Genomic DNA, 6,000 nt, shown 5'->3' with positions numbered 1-6,000 from the left:
ACTCTAATACCATTACTACTCAGCTAGAGTACAAAGGTGTACAGAGAAAAGTTTGTTTTACATATGCTTTAAATTTTCTTATAAATATTTTAAAAAGACTTTACAAAAGGACGTTGACAGAAAAAATTTAAAAATAAATTTTACAGAAGCTTTGCAAGAAAATATTTATTTTCAAGATCATATCTCAAAACATAATCTTTTTCCTAAAACCCATTTGCAGACTAATATGAGTAAAAGAACCTCCCAGGCAGACATGAAAGGAAAGGGCAAAGCACCAGCGGTGCAACCTAAACAATTCTGAAAGCCTTCAGTACTAAGGATTTCAGATAGGCATGAAGTCATCTCAATAGAGACAATATCCCTTCAGGATACGTTGCTAGTAGAGGCAATGTATTCATGTGGTGAAAAAAGTGTAATTCTGCAAAAAGTGGTCCACACTGACCTCATGTTTCAAGACGGAGAATTCATATTAAATACTTCTTGATAATTTACACACAGCCTTTACCCTCAGACAAAAACCTTTATTCCAAAAGACCCTTAAGGCTTTGGAATTACATCTTGTTAGCACCAGTGCATTCATTGAAGCATCTGGTTGTCAACTCCTTAGCAAGGAGGATGGAGATTCAAGCTCCACAATGACAAAATCACAGTCTCTAAAAAGCTATCTTATGCAGGCTTTTCTCTGTACACCTTTGTGCTCTAGCTAAGTAGTAATGGTATTAGAGTAGTCATGATGAAATCTGTCAAAGTGAGTGAAATTCAAAAAGTTTTTAAAATCTAGTATGATTCTATTCATGTATGCATTACTATATATCTCATTCTATGCGAATATGTGAAATAAAGTTTCTCCATAAATTCTTTTATCAACTACTGTAATGGTCTGGGGAAAATCTGTCAAAAACTTATGATTAACTTTTCCTGTGAAGGAGTTAAGTCTGTCTTACTCAAGAGATTACCATAATTAATGACCAATAAAGGAGAATATGTCAAAGCTTCTTTTATTAAAACATCTGTTACATGAATATTTAAGGATACTATAAAGGGTGTAAATATGTCATTTATTATCATTTTATTTGGTACTTCTATCATATTGTCAATCCATGCATATTGACTAGAAGAACTTATAAGCATAGTTCTTTGTTTTTTCCCTTAAATTCTTTTTCACAAGGTGTTTGGGCTATATGTCAATGTTTATGCTAAAAAGCAATGGGGGAACAAATCTCTGTCTCTTTATCTTGTTTAAATTTCTTTTTGTCCTTTTCTGTCAATTGGTCATCTAGTGATATTTTTGTCTTTAAAGATGACAAACTTATTTCAGTTCTATAGATTCTTTCTTTATTAGTATGTTTTAGAATAGTGACCTTTTTGGAAGAATGATTTTCTTTCAGGACAGGTGGTAAAATGAATCTAAAGAATATATCTTTTCCCAACACATTAGTTTTAATTCCTTCATCTGTCACTAAAAAGGGGTAAAGCAAAGCCATAAAAGGAGTTCCTAAAATCATTTTAAAACAAAGACTATTTCAAAACATATTCCATCATGGCATATATGAGCATTAGGTATTTTATTAATTATGAGATTTTCTCCATTGGCCTGAGTTAATCTTTCAAATGATTTTTCATAATACTTTAAGGGTATTAATCCTTCTTGTATACAATTCATGTCAGCACCTAAGTCTATTAAAGCAATTTCTGTCAAAGAGAATTCTTTATTGATTACTAAAGTAATTTCTATATGCCATTTTTAGAAAATTACTCTATCAATTAAACTCAAGAAATTCTGTCTATTGCCATCATCTTTTTCTAATAAAGGTGGGTCTCTCATGGGTTTCGGAAATTCTTTTAAATTTATTATTTCTGCAATATTTTGTTCATCTATTTCTGTGGAATTATCTTTTTTAATTTCTTGTTTTACCATTTTTGCTTCTGTCATTAAATCTTGTAGTGTTACTGGTTTTTTATCTACGCCATCTTGTTTCTTTTTTGTCTTTTCTTTCTTATCTTTTTCTTTCTTAGCTTTTTCACATTCTATAACATGGTGTCCATAGTTCCTACACTTAATACAAACAATAGGTATTTCTATAGAATCTTTCAATTTTAATAAATATTCTTTTTTGTCTTTATGGTGATTCGGTAGATTTTCTATCAATTTCATTATTATATCTTTTTGCTTCCTTTTTCTTTTATTAATTTTAAGTGGGTTGGTTGATTTTATTTCTTCATTCTTCATTATTTGATCTATTTCTTTTTGCTTAACATTAAATATTTCCATTAATTCATTTATTATGTCTTTCTTAAATTCTAATTTAATTATTTGTTTTACATTTTTATTATGTCTGTCACATTGTTTTTTAGTATGCCCATATTCTTTACATTTATGACAAATAATATTTCTAATATTTATTTATTTATTAAATAGGGATGTTTGGGAGCTATTATAAATGTTTTCTTGGTTGGTGACCATCCTTATTTGTCAAAACTTTGCACAAAAATTAGATTCACTATTTTTTTGCAACATAAAAAACTAGATTCACTTTTTTTTTTTTTTTTTTTTTGCTAAGAAAAATTAGATTCACTTTAGATGTGTCATTCTGCATAACTTTCATGACCATGTCAAGAGTTTCTCGCAATCATAAACCAAAAGACTATATCGATTCTTGTGGTTATGATCAATGCTGGTTAGGCACACCCTTTATAGCCATATTTTAAGGCGAAAATAGCCAAATACTACTTTGGCAAAATTTGTGGCAAAGTAGCACTGTTTCGGAAATATTTAGCAATTTACCACTTTTTTAGTACTCGAGTTTAGTGAACTCGAGTTCTTGGTGAGTCGCCAGCGTGGCACTACTAACCTGGAATTTCTGTAATTAAAAAAATAAAGTGGTACTCGATATTACTAAAATCGAGTACTTCTTTATAGTACTCGAGCTTCATACAGTAGAGTACCTTGTTTTTTTTTTTTTTCCTACTTTTCATACAATCGAGTTCTTTTCTATCTCTCTGTCTTACGTAGAGGCACTCTTTCTTCTTTCTTTTTCTTTTTCTTCTTTATTTTTTTTTTTTTATCTCCCGTAGGAACTCACTCTTACAAGTCAAAGAAACTTGTCAAGTCAAAAAAAAATGGCAAGCATTTATGACCAAAGAAAAGAAGCATGAATTTGGTTTGCATGTTAGGTGTTGTTCCTGGCCATCTTCTTTGACAATTCATGAAGAATATTTAATGCAAGCTCTTGCATTTCTTCATGAATGAAACTTCTTAAATATCATGCATCTTCCTGACATGGGCATGCAAGCCATTTAATGGTTTGTTGGCTAATGTCAAGCTACTAAGTTTGACTATTCAATCCATTCCAACAGAAACAAAAAGTAGAAGAAAAAAAAAAGTTACTCGACTGAACTAAGCTCGAGTACTATAAAGAGATACTCAATTTCAATAATATCGAATACCATTTTTTTTTTTAATTACATAAATTTTAAGTCAGCAGTGTCACGCTGGTGACTCACTAGGAACTTGAGTTCACTGAACTAGAGTACTATTTAGAACTCGATTTAGTGGAACTCGAGTACTAAAAAAGTGGTAGATTGCTAAATATTTCCGAAACAGTACTTATTTACCACAAATTTTGCCAAAACATGGTATTTGGCTATTTTCACCCATATTTTAAAGTACTTACATCTCAACTTCTAAAATTTAATTATATTTAAATTAAAAATATACTTTTTTTTTTTCTATTTTAACTTTCCAATTTTTTCTTCTTAAAATAAAAACACATATCCACTTTTTAAAATGTATCCTATATCCCACTTCTTTTTTTTTTTTACTCATTTAAAACATTAATTATCAATTTTCCCCCCTCCCCTCAAATACCTAGATTATTTGACTAAAAATAAATATTGAATTACCTATTTTACCCTCAAATTAAATTTTCGTTCACACAACCTCTAATAGGAAATTCGAGTTTTTTTTTTTTTTTAACCTTTTCTTTACGGGATTTAAAAAAAACATTTTTTCATCTATTTAGGGGAGGTCATTATAAATAATTTGCATTTTAGGGGAGATAAATGTAATAACAAATAATCTTAGAGGAGGTCAATGTAATTTTTCTAGAAAAATAATATGACTAGTCTTGTGTGAATTTTTTTTTTTTTTTTTTTTTTTTTTGTCAATATTAGTTAGACTCACTCTTAACTCTTTTTTAATAATTCACTCTTAACTCTTAAGTCTAAAGAAAGAGTTAAAAGCCCTCATGATATAATTTTGAGTACGTATTTTTGTTTGTTTTGATAGAAAACTTTTTGTAAAAATAGTTTTTCATGTTTTCCAGTGTTTAGTAACATCAGAAAATATTAGTAAAAAGAAAATTATCTTTGTTTAATGGAAAACCCTTATTAGAAGTATGACTTATTTTTTAGAGATTTTTTTCCGCTAAATTTTTTAAAAAAAAGAACTTTATTTCACGCCACGCTAAATAAAAGAAGTTAAGAGGCAATATGCAAACTATTAAAAACAACTCTATCTCATTTTGAGGTCACTACCAAACATAAGAATATAAGATAGATTTCTAAAAAAATAAATTTTGAAAAATTACTCATTTTTTTTGAAAAACATTAATGTCAAAACAAATGGAGCGTAATAATTCAATCCTTAACATATGTAATATATTTCTTTAATGACCTTCATAATTGAGTGGCATCTAATTGGATTAAACTGTACTACTAAAAGAGGAATTAGCACCATTGTGAAGATTAAACCTTTTGCTTAAAGAAGTTTTTGATTCCGTTTTGCTAAAAGAATTTACCAATAATCATGTGGTGTTCTTTTCTTTTTTTGAGAACAAATGATGTGTTGTTTTAAACTTTTAATCAACGTATAAGCAGATTTGGTATCTTCCTACCTAAATTGTAGTGTGAAATGCAATAAACTTATTCAATTTTAATATAAAGAACTTAGACAAATGATGTCACAAAATTTTATGTAGCAAAATATTACGAAACAAATCAAAAGCCAAACATCTTCAATTTTATATATATATATATTATTATAGATTATGATTATAGACAAGATGATAGATTAAAGATATTATATAAGAATAATGCTAGAAATACAAACTATTTTACAAAAAAAATTATAAACTGTTGATGTGATGAGTGATTATTGATAAATGAAAAAAATAATAATAATGATAGGTTTAGATGAAAACCAATAAGAAATTGGTTACATCAACATTTTGTAAAAACGTTGTAAAATGGTTTGTAGCTATAACAATTCTCATTATATAATATTAGCCCATTTTTTTGCATGAGCACCAATGTCTCTCACCTTTTAAAAAAAGAAAGAAAAATCCAAAGCTATTAATCACAAGAGGCAAATTAGGAATCTTGCAATTTCCTTCTGTGGGGTCATGGGCTAAAAATCATACAATGGGGCGTGAGGCTTTGGCCGAGAGCGCGGTAGTCCAAGTCCGAGGAGGAATATATCCTCGGATCGGCTAAAGCACGGTCAGATATAAGTCCTAAATAGTCAGAGTGACCTTCTAGGAAGTTCTAAAGGATAGGAACTCAGGAATATTTAAGGGAAAGTTGCTAACACCGCATTTATGTGGACAAGACCCTTGAACAGTGCTATCTCGGTTACCGCAACTCACAGAACGCCAGAGAGGGTGTCTGATGGGACAGGCACTCAAATATAGGCTTGGATGATCAACAAGTGGAAGGCCAAGATCGTTCAAAGGGGACTATATAATAGGAGAGACTCACCATGGAGAAGAGGCCCGAGGATTAAGAGAGAAAGCACTGTAGAAATCTCAAGAACTCCTGTAACCATTATCATCCAATATATACTAGAACAGAGCTCCTCGGATTGTGCCGAGGACAAACTTTCTTGTACAAACTTGGTTCGTTTCCGTTTGATTGCCTTGGAGACTCATTATAACTGCTATCCCATTCACTAAAGTCTAGTTCTTCTACCCACTCTCTACAAATTTATTGTACTGGGTTCAC

Source organism: Quercus lobata, chromosome 8 (genome assembly GCF_001633185.2).
Source record: "Quercus lobata isolate SW786 chromosome 8, ValleyOak3.0 Primary Assembly, whole genome shotgun sequence".
Taxonomy (NCBI): Eukaryota; Viridiplantae; Streptophyta; class Magnoliopsida; order Fagales; family Fagaceae; genus Quercus; species Quercus lobata.
The sequence above is the reverse complement of the archived record's forward strand: the minus strand, read 5'-3'. Positions refer to the sequence as shown.